Source organism: Phalaenopsis equestris, unplaced genomic scaffold, assembly GCF_001263595.1.
Source record: "Phalaenopsis equestris unplaced genomic scaffold, ASM126359v1 Scaffold001062, whole genome shotgun sequence".
NCBI classification, from domain to species: Eukaryota; Viridiplantae; Streptophyta; class Magnoliopsida; order Asparagales; family Orchidaceae; genus Phalaenopsis; species Phalaenopsis equestris.
In genome coordinates, this window is record NW_018165501.1 from 452,622 (window position 1) to 470,011 (window position 17,390).

General features: G+C 33.2%; 1 pseudogene; it reads left to right on the forward strand.

The window, feature by feature from the left end:
• LOC110032936 overlaps positions 1-17,390 on the forward strand; it is a 36,673-nt pseudogene that overhangs the window by 13,425 nt on the left and 5,858 nt on the right.

Here is a 17,390-nt window from a genome sequence, read left to right on the forward strand (position 1 = left end):
ACAATTTTTATCCATACCCAAACAAATACCATGCCATATAAAACTCCATACCCAAGCTACACCAATTTTTGTCATAGCCGTAGGCTTTCCATACCCAAAAATAATCAAATTATCCAAAAAAAAAAATCGTATTTGTACTACAATTAAAAATGCTAAAAATAATGGATTGTTTGAATCTTGTTTTTGAAGGCCATAACCTCAACATATAAATGGAAGGAGAATATTCATCCTGCTCCTCATAGGAGATTGGTTCATCCCAATATAAGCTTGAAGCATTATTCATATCTCAACTAAATGGGCTCGAGTTGTTGAATAATCCTCCATCAAATTCATGTCTCAACTAGATAGCTTCTATAAGCCAACATAGGAATTCAAACTTGCAAAATGCCACATAAAAAAAAAACAAACATAGCCGTAGGATTTCTATCTGTTTTTCCATGGCTTCTACAAGCCGAATTTCTCACAGATCCTAATTATCACAAAAATGATAAAGCAAAATTACTACAAAAATGCCACAGAAAAAATTAACATTCCAACATGAAAAAACGAAAAAACATTTCAAAATCAACCGAATGTCATTCATACGCAATGCTTCACATCTTAAACATCATACCACCGATAGAAAACTTTCCATCGTAAATCAGAAGAGCCATTCATACGCAATGCTTGACAGCCATTCATGCGTAATGCTCCATTGTTACGGATCGCAAGAAAAACAAAGATAAATACTTCCAGAGCCAACAATGAAGGATCGTAGAGGAAAGGAGGAAAAGAAAGGCAATAGACGCATGAGAGAGGCGCAATGAGGTCGGGGAAGATGATCAAAGTTACCTAGGGCCCGAGATGGGGGGAGACGACGACGGGGGGAGATAAGTAAAAAAAGAGATCGAAACGATGGCCTGCGAGCGAGATGGGGGGAGACGACGACGGGGGGAGGTAAGTAAAAAAAGAGATCGAAACGATGGCCTGCGAGAATGAGGGTGCGGGCCGCGACATGTTATTGCACAACTGCGCGTTTGGCGGGATGCGCTCAATACGCACAAACCAAACACCCTTGCCGCGTTTTCAAAACACAGAAGCTATGGATAAGCCGCCCCAAATGCACCCTGAATCTCATTTTAGCTATGTTTATCTCATTGAGCATGGAGCTAACCTATTATTATAATATTGGTTTCTAGAGGGGAAATAAGTAGTTTAATTGCTACTATTTCACCTGTGAACATATATAGCTTTTGATTGTATAGTCTTGGGTTTTTATAGAAGCAGTGTTACTCGATATAGATACAGATTTTTTTGGTACATGTGATTTCATATTTGAAGTTGTTTAGAAGTTATGTATTTTATTGAGGATTGTTTAATATATTCTTTTGTATTTATGACTCATAAATATTAAAAAAATTGAAATATTTGAGTTTTTTTAATAGAAATTTTGTAAGACTAATTTTTTAATCATTTAATCTTGTTGAGCACAAGTTAGAATGAGTATTATAGGAATTTGTATTTGACTGAGTCGTTCTCCGCTATTACATCTCATTGATTTAAGGGGATCTGCCGAGGCATGTCAATCATTTCCGGCGTAAAAATTTAAGACAACGGGTGAAGGCTAACCACCATTTTTTTTTCATTAATATATTTGCTATTTCATGTGGAACTAAACCAATAGTTATATATGCCTTAATAATTTTAATTTAGATTCTTCTATTTATCACAAGGAATAGAGAAAAAAATTAATTATATTTGTTTTATTGCCACACAAACAAAATTTGGCTTATTTTATTTAACCTATCTAGCTAAAGTAATTGTGATGATAGAAGAAGAGCAAACAAGAAGTTTTTTAAATGCATTTCATTACTCAAGGAAAGAAACTTATAATGTATGATAAATAAAAATATTGATATTATTACATTTGAATAGTTGTCCTGTCATCTATTTACCTGAAAGTTGATGTGGCACATATTTTAAATAAGCAAATTAATATAAAATTACTTTTTTCTTCATATTCAATGACTGACTCATCTTTTACATGCTAGAATGTAAGATATTTCTCACACCCCAATCAACTTCTTCAAGTCCATTAGTTTTGTAGTAGAATAGGGTGAACCTGCACTTATCATTGTATTTATCAGGGTCAAATGAGTGGAGAATTAGTCTTATCTTAGATTTTAATTCATCAAATTTTTATTGATGTCTAATATAAGTAAGCGTGCATAAACAATCCTCAAAATACATAGCATCTAAAATATGTTTAAAGCTGTATAAAAGGCAAAGCATCTAGTTAAAGGTTTATCATTCCTTACGCCTCTCTAAAATGCAATAATATAGTATCTAATAAGCTACAAAACCAATGAAATAATTAATGTTAAAATCAGATTTAAATATATAAGACGAGAGTAATATGCATGTTAGTCGGTCACTAGCATGAATAAAAATAGCGATAATAAATAACATGCATTAATATTTAGAAAAACTGAAAATATAATTAAAAAAATAAGTATGGACTAGTTGTCAGGAATATTTAAAACTGCTTCATGCATTTATTTATTCATTATACCATGCAATATCATATAAGCATTTACTTTACTTTTATTTCTATTCTTATTCCTAAATTTATTTATTTTAGGAATGTTGCATTATATTTGTATTAGCTTTGACTTATTAACTCTCATCAGGTTGTTTCCCAACCAGTTAGTTATAATAACTGTCGGTAATGGTTGATCGTCTCAACATTGTATTTACTGATGATCTCCTTGCACTTATTGGTTATCTCCAACCTTAATATTAAGTGTCGAATTCAATTATTTCTCTATATAAAGCTCATCTCATCAAACTATTTTGTTTCCCTATGCAAGTCATCAATATAATTGTCTATCTATCACAATACACGTGATATTCCTTCGATCATCTTTATTTTTTATAATTTTTCATTTGCATTTATTTCTTTAGTTATGTGTGCATGCAATAATCACGTTGTTAATATACAAAAAATATTATATGATGGTTAAAAATCGTTATTTGCAGTAGGTGTTTAATTTCTATAAATATATTGTAAAGTTGAAACTAATGGAGTATCAACTAGACATATATGCAAACATTTAAGAAGCCTTTAATGTAAATGCAAAACGAATAAATTTACTTACAAATAGTAGCACTCTAACCCTATAAAATTTGCTCTTTATTTCAATTATTGTAAATCTCACATCGTTTGTCAGTTCACTTTCACGATGAGACTCTTTCCTAGGCTCGCCTTGAGTTCACATCATGCTGTAAACAATCGAAAATCATAATTTTTCTTAAATTTATAAAATTTCTAAATTGTGCTCTATTTAACATAAACATACCTTAAATTTGATATTTTACCACAAAATGACTTCCCCACATTATTTTTTTGTTTTCTAATCCTCTTCACAAATTTCCATTTACACCAATTGCCCACAATTTGCTACCAACCAATTTGTCCTGTTGAAGTTATGGCAAATAGAGTAGGTAGAATTATTTATGTTACAATCAATGGTAAAATAAATATTTATCCTGATACTTATGTATACTACAATAAAATCATTTTTCCTCCCCTATTTCTTTATTTTCTTTTTTCCCTTTCTTTTCTTATTTCTTATTCTTCTTTTTCCTTCTCTGTTCCATGCAACAACTATTGCTTGAGAGCTTCGGCTACTCTGTGTTCACTCTTCCAGCATTAGCAGTGATTATATCAAGAATTTTTTTTAATGAATATTATTTATTTTTATAAGATTAATTATATATAATTTATTCATGTGAGAAGTTATGAGGAATAAATTATTTGTTTAGATTAGAAGTTATTTCCTTGGATTATGAGTTATTTTTTTTTCTATTTTAGGATTTTCTATTTTATGTTATTTCTTTTATCTCCAAATAATTAATATGAATTGATTATTATAGCTATTAGGTGTTATATATTTTTTTTTCATGTTATTTCTTTTTATTGTCATTTCTATTATAGGATTCATGTAAGGGTATTTATACCCCCTTTTCATATCAATAAAATGATTCTACTTTATTCCGCATTATTCCTAATTTCAACATGGTATCAGAGCCTTGAAGCTAACCCTAGAGTCTCCTGCTATTGGAAATTTTCCATTCCTTGCAATCAGCAATCTTTGCCCTACTGCAGACCCTTCCTCCGCCTCCTTTTTTCAGTTTTTTCCCCTTGAAACTTCCTCCCCCTTGTGAAAAATATGACAATAATTGCTCGTGTTCTCTTTCCACAGCTGAAATGTATTCTTCCCCTATTTGTATCATGTTTTGCCCATAACTAGCAAAGATATTCACATCAGGGAAACCAACCGTCCTCCAAAAATTCATCACTAATCATGCGACCCAATCTTCATCTCATCTTTATTATCATCCTGAGATTCATTTGAAATATCTTCACTCCATTCATATGCTTCGTTAGAGTACATTTTCATTGCTGCGGTTCTAGATCCAGTCCCACTTTTTTCGCTAAACTTCTTGCCTTTGCTACTCGAAGCTTTGACCAAAACTGCATCAGTTTTTTCCTTTGTGAGAAGTCGCTGCCTCTTACCACTAGAGCTTTTTGTCCCAAGGGTGTCAACCATAGCCCACTTAGATTTCTTCTCAGCAACTTTTTCAAATAGGGAAGACAAACTAGCTTGAACTAGCGTCCCTTTTTAATAGGAGTTTTTCTGGTGGACTTTTGCAAGGATTGCTTTGCTTCTTTAGATATATTTCCTTTTCTTTCAATCGCTTCATTTTGATATTTTGAATGGCGGTTGGTACTTTAGTTCTTCTTTTCTTTCAACCGCTTCATTTACTAAAGAACAAGCAGTTGATCCTATTACACTTGAATCATCTCTTTCTGAAGTGGGAACTTTGACTTTGTATAAGCTTCAGCTCTTCCACTTCAGCTACATCTTTCTTTTCACCGATTTAGTGAGCTGCAACGTTAGGTAATAGTTCTTCGAATAAACATGAGTACCAAAAAGCTTCATCCAACTTTGCGGGAACTCAAGGTAGAGGACAAGATTCTTGGTAGCAAGGTTCGAGAGTGTCAAAGTTTTGAGAAAAGTAGGCTGATTTCTGAATAGGCTCGATGTATTTTCTCTTTGCTTTCATTCCATTAAATAATATTCTTACAATCTATTTTAGGTACAAAATATTATGTATAATTTATTTTAGGTAAGTAACTTAAAACTTAATAATGCATATTCTTAATCTAAATATTCTGCTAAAAGGAAAATAAATCAAAATAAAGATATTGGAAATGATTTAAATAAGGAAGCTCCTAATTATAGAAAATTTCTAATTTAGCTGTCTGATTTTCGTCCTTCCTGATTGACATCCCCCCTCAAATTGATGCTGACTGATCACGAAAACATCAATTTGCCAACAAGAAACTGATAACACTGTCGGGACCAGAAATTCTCAAGTCGTGAGTGTCGAAGCCGAAGGTGCCGAAGCCGAGAATGCCAAAGCCGAAGAGGCAACTTCTGAACCATAACATGATATAAGCAAAGAAAAGCAAGAAATCCTTTATCATTGTCGTCCAAAAATTCGAATACTAGCCACATAGCCACAAGAAGGATTCGCTTCCAGTTACACGATCCAAATGCTACCAATCATAGCCCTCAAATAGGATCTAGTTCCATTATCTATATGCTATCCATCATAGCCTACAAGTAGGATTCGCGTCCTGATCCAAATGCTACCGATCGTAGCCCACAAATTGGATCCAGTTACATGATTCAGATGCCATCGATCATAGCCTACAAGTAGGATCCACGTCCTGATCCAAATGCTACTGATTCTTCCTGCAACGACGAGGAAGATTTGTTTCCTGATACAATCCAGATGTCATCGATTATAGCCTACAAGTAGGGTCCGTGTCTTGATCCAAATGCTATTGATCATAGCCCACAAATAGGATCCGCGTCCTGTTAAACGATCCAAATGCTATTAATTCTTCCTGCGACGACGAGGAAGATTTGTTCTCTGATCTTCACGCCTGTCGAAGCCGTGAGTGTTGAAGTCGAGATTGCCAAAGCTGCGAGTGCCAAAGCCGAAGATTTAAGGTTTGCCGATGTCGAAGTCGAAGCCGTCGGTTTAGGAAGGAGTGTCGAAGCCTTTAATCCTTGAGTGCGATGAAGAAGCCAAAGTCGAAGCGGACGAAGCCGAAATCGAAGAAGCAGTCGAAGATGTTGCTGAAGCAGCGATGGCTAGCGAAGGAGATCTGAAGAAATAATGAGACGACGAACAAACGAGCGAGAATCAAGGCAAAGAAATTGTTCCTCCCTTCCCGTCCTACAAGAAGGCCGACTGAAAGGGAGTCTTGAAGGTACCGTAACAATTATCGGTGGTTAGGACAAAAATTGGCTCTGATACGATGTCAAAGTTTTGAGAAAAATAGGTTGAATTATGAATAGGTTTGATGCCTTTACCCTTTGCTTTCATTCCATTAGAAAATAATCTTACAATCTATTTTAGGTATAAAATATTATGTATAATCTATTTTAAGTAACTTAATAATACATATTCCTAATCAAAATATTCAACTAAAAGTGAAATAAATCAAAATAAAGATATTGAAAATAATTTAAATAAGGAAGCTCCTAATTTAGCTGCCTGATTTTCGTCCTTCCTGAGATTTTCGTCCTTCCTGATTGCCTTCCTGATTGATAGAGGACACTGATCTTTCCGCCGGAGAGCGGGACGATGAGACCCGGAAAAGAGAATTTTTTTTTCGAGACGACCAGTGTTCTCAGCCTTTTACTTCTCCAACTTGGGATTGCTGACCGACTTCCAAACTTTTCTGCTCCAGATTTTTTCTTGCAGCTGACCCATTTCTGGAGCTTTTCTTGTATCAGAACTTTAGAAACTTTTTCGTGTATCAGACCCTCCTCCAAAATCTTTCTTGTAATAGGCCCACCTCAGGAATCCTTCTTGCAGTAGACACTCCGAAACTTTTCTGCAGCACCCTCCTCCGAAGCTTTTCCTGTAGCAGGTCGTGCAACATACCCTCTTTCAGAGCTTTTCTCTGCATCAAGCCCTCTGAAATTTTTTCCTGCATCAAGCTTTTTTCTTGAACTTTTTTCTGTGTAAGGCCCTCCTCCAGAACTTTTCTACCGTAAACCCTCTTCTGGAGCTTACCCTACAGCAGGTCCTCCTCTGAAGCTTTTCCTATATCAAGCCCTCCTCCGGAGCTTTCACAACAGCAAGCTCTCCACTTGGATTCTTCAAGCAACACACTCCCCTCCAAAGCCTTTTCTTGCAGGGAGCCCTACCTCCTGAGTTTTTTTCTACTGGTCAAGCCCTAATATTTTTTTCTATTGGTTACCTACTTCTCTGCAAACTCCCTACAGTTATACCTATATGATTCTTTTGTCTACGTACAAACACTGCAAGAACTGCAGTTAAAGACAATCACAGTTGTCTATTTCCCTGCAAACTCCCCTGCAACACTATTTGTAGGAGCTTTCCATCTACTTACAGACACTGCAGGAACTGCAATCGCTGTTGTTTATATCCCTGCAAACCTCCCTACAACATTACTTGTAGGAGTCTTTCACCTACTTACAGACACTGCAGTCAAAGACAACCGCAGTACAGGACGAAGACTTCAAGTTCTACTTTGCGGGATCTTCCTCCCCCATTGTTTGATGTTTTCAAATCCAAGTTGAACTTAGTGTTCAACCATGTTTCAACTTGATGGAAATGTTAGAAGTTATATTAGAAAATAATTTATTCCTGTGAGAAGTTATGAAGAATAAATTATTTCCTTAGATTAGGAATTATTTACTTTTTATTTTATATTTATTTTCTTTGATTAGAAGTTCTTTCCTTTTTTATTTTAGGTTTTCTTATTTTATATCATTTCCTTTTATCTCCAAATAATTAATATTATCTTTCTTTTTCATGTTATTTCTTTTTATTTTCTTTCCTATTATAGGATTTATGTAACGGTATTTATACTCCATTTTCAAAACAATAACATGATTCCATTTTTTTCCGTATTATTTTTAATTTCAACGGTATATTTATATCAATTTGATAAAAAAATGTCAAATTTATAAAAAAAAATGAGGTATGATTTAAAAATAATTTTTTAATTTATTTTATTTTTTTGAGACTTGAGTATTACAATACTTTACCCAAAAAAGGAGGTGATGTAACTCTTGAAGTACCTTTCATTTATTGAACAATTAATTTTGGGCATACAAAAGAGAAAAAGTTGCAAGTGAATTAAGCTTAAAATTATGCCTTATTAAGTGCCAAAAAAGCAATTGAAGACACTAATTTAAATATGGATCTATTTAACAAATGTAATATTTTTCAAAGATTAAGATTGATACTTTCGACTTTTTTACATAAGATGATCCTAATTCTTATCAAGATGTTGACATCAACAAGAAGCAAGTGTGACCAAATTTGTCTAGCAGCATTTATTATGTGTCAGTTAAAGGATTGGTGCTTAGATCAACAAGGACATATAATAATGATGGAGAGAGTGGTGTATGGAATTGTGACTATAGTTGAACATTGATGCAAGTGGGGGTGTTCTGGCATAATACAAGAAACTAATGTAGTTGATGGGGACCAAAGTTGGTCACATTGAGATGTGGTTCATATTGAGATGTGGTTCATCTTTGATGTCATTGAAGCATGTCATTAAGTTAGTTATAAATATGCTATTTAGAGAGATCCATACCCCATTTTGATTAAAAAATTCAAAGGACTAAAAGAAAAACTTGTGTGCTTTGATGGAGCTCATGTAATACATAATTTAGTATTGCTATAATAAACATGTAGAAAAACCTTAGGAGAATTTGGATTAAGACATCAATGAGATGAAGTTAGGAAACGAAAGTGGTTGTATGCTAATAGATTGGCCTTATATTTTTCTATATTCTTATCATGAAGTTATGATTATTAGAAAAAACAGGAGGCTATATTTATAATGTGATTAATTCAAATGCTAGACATGCATATATAAAGGAAAGAGAAAAAAGTAATAAAAAATATTGTAATAGAGAATTTTCTCAATAGTAAATATTATATATTTCTAATAAATATTAAGTATACCTGATAATTTCACTAGTTACCTTAAATTGTTATGTAATCTACTTGCTTGATAGTTGATGTGGCACCTATTTTAAATTAGCAAATTAATATAAAATTACATCATTCTTCATATTCAATGACTAACTCAGCCTTTACCTGATGATATTTAAGACACTTCACACAAAATAAGTTATTTCATTAGTATGGTACTATTCAAGCACTTTCCATTTATTAAATAATAAAGTGGGTTGTGAATGAGGCTTATAAGATGCCTATTAAGTGCCACAAAAGCAATTGGCGTCATGCTATAAAACAAAATAAAAGAGGATTTTTGCTTAGATAAAAATGGTCAGATAATGCAGATATGGATGTATTTAGGGAGTACATTAACTTTCAAAGATTAATAAGCATGATAGTTTTGACTTGTTTACATAGTTGAGCCCAATGCTTATCAAGATGCTGATGAACAAGAAACTGGTGTGAATAAATTTGGCATGTTAATAAAGAGGATTTTTGCTTAGATAAAAATGGTCAGATAATGGTGCCTTTGAATTGTAGCATAAAAGCTAGTTCATAATAATGCTATTTAGAGAGATCTATAATTCATTGTAATAATGATAATGATAATGAAAATAATAATAATAATAATAATAATAAATTGAAGTACTAAAAGCTAAAGTTATGTGCTTTGATGGGTCTCCTATATTGCCTAATTTAGTATTTTGTCATAAAAGTGCAAAATATCCTTAAGAGAGTTAGGATTTAGACATCAAAGAGATATAGGTAAGAGAAGAAAGAGGCCTTATGTCTGGATGGATCCTCTTTTTTTATATAATAATAAAATAAATTGAAGTACTAAAAGCTAAAGTTATGTTCTTTGATGGGTCTCCTATATTGCCTAATTTAGTATTTTGTCATAAAAGTGCAAAATATCCTTAAGAGAGTTAGGATTTAGACATCAAAGAGATATAGGTAAGAGAAGAAAGAGGCCTTATGTCTGGATGGATCCTCTTTTTTTATATATAATTGTCATGTAGTAGTTATGATTGTTTGACTCATTCTGATGGTTAGCACGCATATATACAACCAAGAGAAGAAAGCAATAAGAAAAATATAAAAATGAAGAATATCCTCAATAACAAATTTATAGATTTTTAATAAATGCTAAGTATATGTGATAATATAATATTCTAATAAATCTCAAGATGCTATAGGAGACATTGAGAAAGCTTCCAACTTGTTCTACAATAAACATTCTTATTTTCTGAATGGATCCCTGAACATGTACTGAGCTAATATATTAAGTTGGGTGGACTCTGGGAAGTAGGAGTTATGAATTTTAATCTGAGCAGCCTAAGTTGTCTGGCTTGCTTTAGTTTTTGCAGCTTTGTTTTTTCTGCTTATACTCTACTAATGCATTGCATTGTGCAATTGTTTCCGCTGATTTGCAACCATCAATAATTTATATGATAATTCAAATTTGATTATAGAACAGTAAGTAATCATTGCACTGCCAAATGCTTTGAACTTATGAAAAGGGGGATGTCTTATGCAATGTGGCAGATTGGGATTAGTGCTCCTCAGGGTAGTGGCAAAACAACACTTGTTTTTGCTCTGGAGTACCTTTTCCGTCGCACTGGCAGGTAGGATGCTGCAGTCAGTTGTTAAGCTGTGAGTACACTGACAAACTAACGAGACATTTCCTCAGGAAGCTACATTGTCAATTGATGATTTCTACTTGACAGCAGATGGGCAGGTATAAATATTGAAACCAGATTCATTAGTTTTTGTCTTGTTTCTTTGTGTTCTTCTTCTCTTTCCATTTCTGCTGATGCTGTAATCGTCCTTACAGGCCAAATTAAGGAGCAAAAACCCTGGAAACGCTCTGTTGGAGGTTTTGAAATTTATTTTTTTTCTCGAGCGTTATGCTTATAAGCAACTCATCAGGCAATAATTTTGTGAATTGGTCGTGGTTTAGATGAATCTTCGTTGTCAGAATTTTTTTAATTGCATATTTTATATATGCCGCTCTCATTGATATTAAAGAAGGATACAATGGACGGCAGGAGATCACATCCAACACCCAAATACAATGCACACCAAAAGAAAACTTGAGGAAACCTCCACCACACATAAAAGCACAGTTCAACGCACTCCCTAGATGAAGGGATAAATGAACAGCAGGAGGATGTTAGAAAAGTTTGGAAATGAACATTTGGTCTTCTCTTCATTTCAGTTTCGTGGGAATGCTGGAAGCCATGACCTGCAATTCTCTGTAGATACACTCACAGCTCTAAAAGAACTAACAAAATCAGGTGTCGCATCTCTCACATTCTTTTGAGCCTTCAGTTGTTGAAGTCTTGGAAACTCTCTTACGATTGCTATAATCTTATAATGTTGTTCAGGCATGAAGATGAAGCTGCCGCGGTATGATAAGGTAAGCATGAATGATCACCAGGTCTTCCGCTGGCAAGAGGTTTCTTTGAATTGTTTTGCCATCTGTTGCATTATTTGTAGTCTGCTCATGGAGGGCGAGGTGACAGGGCTGATCCTTCAGATTGGCCAGAGGTATGGCCAGAGATTGAAGGTCCTCTATCGGTATAATAATGCAATATTAACATACATAATTATAATTTAATAGCTTAATGAATGAAATGTTGATTAATATCCGGGAACTATAGCATGAATGCATTTTGCTGAAGAGAAATGTTATTTTCTGCTTTCTATAGGTGGTTCTTTTTGAAGGTTGGATGCTTGGCTTTAAACCTCTCCCTGGTGATGTTGTCAAAGCAGTAGACCCACAGGCAAGTTGCTTGTAAAAACCAACTCTCACCATTGGATTCTTTCTAACCTTTTTTTATCTATTTTCTGGGCACATATCCTGATATAATTCTATTTTTCCAGCTTGAAAGCGTAAACAGAAATCTTGAATCCTACTATGATGCATGGGACAGGTTTGTGAACATATGGATAATCATCAAGATCAAGGATCCTAGTTGTGTTTATCAGTGGAGATTACAGGTCTGTCTTATTATTATTATTATTATTATTTTTTTTGGTGTTTTAAACAGTGGAGGAAGGACTGTCCTTTTCTATGTTTTTGCACTTTATTCAAATTTTAGCTAAATTTCAGGCTGAAGTGGCAATGAGAAATGATGGGAAACCTGGAATGTCCGACGAGGAGGTGTGTCTCTTCTATTCTTTACCTTTTCCCCTTAATGGTATTAGTGCATATTTAGACAAGCAAAATTATGTTCAACATAGCTGAAGCTTTGCACCATTACACTCTGTGCCATCAAACTTGATAAACAATAGGATGGGTCAAATGCATAATTTATTTTACTATAGAAAACTTTTGGGTAGGTTTGCTTAACCAAATTTTGATCAAGATGAATTTTTAAATTATTGAATCTGGTTTGAGATACATCCAATACATGAGGAATTACAAAAAAAAATGATTACATTTATCTCAAAACCAATGCAATAATATTGAAACTAAAAGTTTAGTAATCAATTACTTCTCTTTTACTGATTTTACCCATTGAATAAGGCTGGATGCTATTTCTTTTGATTGGATATTATTTCAGGTCTTGGATTTTGTGTCTCGGTATTTACCTGCCTATAATGCATATCTTCCAACCCTGTATTCTGAAGGGCCAAGGGATTTCTTCGATAAGGAACGGCTTCTAGTAATTGATATCGATGAAGGGAGAAATCCCGTATCAGAGGTTTGAAATTTAATGTAATTTAACATTCTGGAATCTAACATTTAGGCTTGCCTAATGATATAACCATGCCAACTGTTCATCATCAAATGTATTCAATCGTTTCGATATAACCATCCAAAGTGTCAATCATTCTCATTATGTTTTAAAAATGATAATATGTTTAATTTTCTTAACATATTAATTAATTTGTTTCATGTCAATATGTATATTATTATTTTGAAGATAATTAGAATTACTAGTTCTAATAAAAAGTTTAGTTATTCACATGTTACATTATTTAATAATTTTATGTAAATTTCATATTTTGCTAACTAAATATTAATTGAAGTCATAAGCATAATTTAAAAATAAATTCAAGCACAATAATTTGATTAAAAATCATTATATTTATTATGGCATCTATAACTATTAATATAGAGCCTAGGAGATATAAAAAAATAGTACAAGAGATACATTTTATATGGCATTGTAGTGTTGTTGTACTAGAACAAAATCTATTATTTCAACATAAAGAAAATACGCAATAAAGAACAATAAACTACAAGGACACTCCACCCAGACTCAATTTTTTAATGGAATTAAATAAAAACAAACAAGTCATGACTAGAACTTCCCAGGTTACTCTTCTTCCTCCTCCTTGGATGCTTCCTATTGTTCTATTGTTGCGCCATAGTAGTTGGGTTTTTTGTTGGAAAACTGATACTACAAGAAAGAATGCTTGATTAGGGCTCGCATTCAGTTAGTAGTAATGGGATATGTGGGCTAAGGATAGATTGAAATCTTTCATGTATGAATATTGCCGTTGTTGCTATATCATGTAGTGAACCAATTTTTATCTCATCTCCCTCTGTCACCTCATTCCTTCCTTTGCTCACTATTATTAACAAGACACTTGCTTCATCAGCTTATGAACCTTCTCAGCTACGGTGCAAATGGCTCTAAGAACACTCTCCAGACATATAATAGGGTCCATTAAAGGTTAAATTCTTATTCACTATTAGTGCAACACTCGTTTGAAGAACCTCGTAAGGCTCATACTTGAACACACAAAAAATAGAGAAGGGAATGATGCTTATAGCCAACTATAATACTACCCTTAATCATATTCAATATAGAGTTTTAGATTAACTTCTCTATATCAATAGACATACCCCACTAAGAGCAATTAAGTCAATAGGGGACTGTCATTAGTCACCTCACTTAAATTCCCATTAGGCATCATGTTAGAAAGTCAAACTTGAGGCATAAAAATTGATTAATTTTTATCACTTATCTTTTAATTAACGCTTGACTCTGTTCTAGTCATAATGTCCAAAATTTTACCAAAATTTGTCTGTCCATTATACGAATTAGTAAAATAATCAAACGCTATGCTTTATAAATTGTAGGCTAGGTTGACAATTATGCTATCAAATGCCACTTATCTCTCACAAAAATTTGGAAACTCGGGTGCTCTTTAGCATTTGTAAGATACTCACACATTATTCAGATTATGGTAGTCTAGGATTCAACAATCAACTTTTCCCACCCACTCTTCATAATCATACTTTCTACACTCCCCTTTGACTTCTAAACTCTTTTGTATGAATGTGGTTCTTGAGGATGGGTCATGGACTGAGCATTCATTTCATAAACTTTCATACATATAATTTCTAGGATTAAAATGCCCACTCTTCATCTTCTTCATCACTATCATAATGGACATCAACATCTTCTAGGAAGAAATAAAAGAAAGGACCAAAATCCCGCTAACTAGCTTGCATAGAAGAAATTTAGCAATTAGAATAAAAATAAATAGTCCAGGGTCCTTATTTATAATGTGAAATGGTATTGTGATTCCATAATCTAGTGCTACAAAACTATACTCTTAATCACTACAACACTGTGGTGCAAAGAAAAAGTAGAGCATTACTCTAAACAGATGATCAATATGTCCAAAAATGAGTCAATAATCATATATGGTTTGATAGGCCATATCATTAATTTAACACTCCATGAGTAATCATTAATTTTTCATAAATTTCATACCAAAAAGCATATCAAACCATTATGATTTTTGATGAAGTGCCTAGAGATTAGCAATGTGATGCTACCACTTGATATTCTAAAATTGAAACAAGTCAATTAAATTTTTGATCGTTGAATAAATTTCCAATACATTACAAGTTAGACACAATGCTACAATACTATAATGAAAAAGTTAAAAGTCAACACTAAAGGATAAAATTAATCAAACCTGCAAATTATAAAAAGTTAAACTAGAACCATAGTGCTACAAAAACAACATTGTAATGCTCAGTAATCAATGCATAGTCCTTATATCTATAACATAAATTAGGGTCAATTTTCACATGCACAACAACAACACGCAAATATAATAATATATTAGAGAAATATTCGGCTGTCTCTCAAATAACACTTTGTTTATAGTCCATAGTTTGGCTTTGCTATGTTGTATAATTAGGACAACCCCAATTGATCAAAATCTTATGAAAATCATCACAAACCAACCTAATAAATTAGAATTAACTAAGTCAGGAACTACGGTCGGATAGTGAAAATATTTAAATAACTATTCATAGAATTTATAAAATATTTTATTTTATAAAAGAGCCACTAAAATCCGTAAAGTGCAATAAAAACAAAACATCTAAAAACAACAACATAATCTAAAGATAACATCTTCAACTAGAACTTAACAGTACATCACTATCTGAAGAAAATAGTATAAGTAAACTAGCATCATTTCCTGGAGCAGTGGTCATCCTCATGCATACCAAGTTTCTCCTATCAGACATATCAACCTATAATTTTTATTTTCATGAATGAACCATTAATTTTTATAATAAGTTGGACTTATTGACAATTGTAGATTTAATATGCACTATACTATTATGTCAATACTATGCATGAATAACCAAAAGAAAATGCAATTCATTACCCTATAAAACTTTAAGCTTCAATTTAAATTTATTCCTCCCCATTTTAGTTTAAGTCTTTACCCTTTTTAACCTCTTTAAAGATTATAACAGGATTATCATCATACCCAAAGGTATCCTAAAAAATCTACTTGAAGGTACCCTAATAAATTATACCTATATGTACCCTCAAAATATGAGCCCAAAGGCACACTTTTATCATTCACTTTTACGTGCACTAGTACATGGCACCCTCTTTCAGTACCATATGGGGGTAATTCTATATGACAATCTTTTATATCTCATTTCCTTTAAATAGCCTTCTTTTAAAAATATTAAACATTAATTTTTCCTTTTTTCTATTTCATTTTTCTTAAATATTCAAGCTTGCAAAATGAATTTAATTATAAAATGACTATTTACAACATTATAGAAATTCTTTATGAAGTAAACATTAACTTAATACAAAAAAGAAAATAATTGCTCACCTTTGCTTTCACGTGATTTCTGAAATATCTATCCCTTCACTAACTTCTTTCTCGCTTCTTACAAAACCCATGATCCAAAGACCTAATCCTTTGAATCCAAATTTCTTAAATCTCAGCTTTAGAACATAATATTACCATTGATAGAAAATTATTAATAATAATAAAATTTTTAACATATATTATATTAATCAAAACCACCCTTACCTTTAATAAAGCCTTGTTCGGTGTACACCCCCACACATGCGGCCACACAAGCCCTCCTCCTTCAACATTGAATGGGCTTGGCTCAGCACATTGCAAATTTCTCCTTCCCTCTTCTCTCTTTAATGGTGTTAATTATATGAACATTTTATTATAATTTATTTATCATGATAAGATTATATATATTAATTAAAATTATTCAATAAAATTTACCTATATAGGCTTGATCCATAGCCCTAGAGTTTCCTCCTCCCTCAACCTCGGAAAAAAATTGTGTACGATAGACATACGCAGCGCTGTGTACGATTTTGAGGTTATACCGAGCGTATAAGTGGGTTATATCCGTGGTAAAACCCCGTGTAACCTCCATGTAACCTTCTGTAACCTACAAATAAGTTTCGCGCTTCTATTATCATATATTAAGAATTTATTAGTAGGTTACAGGTAGGCTACTGAGAATTTCATGGAGGTTACAAGGGGTTATACCGCAGATATAACCCCCTTATACCCTCCTTATAACCTCAAAATCATACGCAACTCTGCGTGCGTCTATCGTACGCAAATTTTTTTCCCTCAACCAAATGACTTTTTCCTTCTCTTCTTTCACGCACATCGTATGCAAGGATCGTTGCCTTTGGCTCCCTTTCCTCTTTTTCTATATGAGAGCACAAAACATATGTTTGACCCCTTCCTTCTTCTTGATCACAGGCCAACCCGACACCGTATGTCGCTATGATGTCACTTCCTCCTTCGATTACGACTAAACCTGTAAGAGATACTCATGCTCCTTTGGCTTCCTCACATGCACGCATGAGGTTTACCCATGAATTTAGCTTTCCTTCCCCTAATAGAGCCTCATACTTGCTCCTATGACTTCCTCTTATTTTTCTTTTATCTTCTTCTTTGCTCTACCAGGGCACAATAGACATTTTGCTCTCTCGATCTCACTTCTCTCCCTCTCGCTTGTTCTTCTACTTCGAATGAGGGGAAGTGTAGAAAGAGTG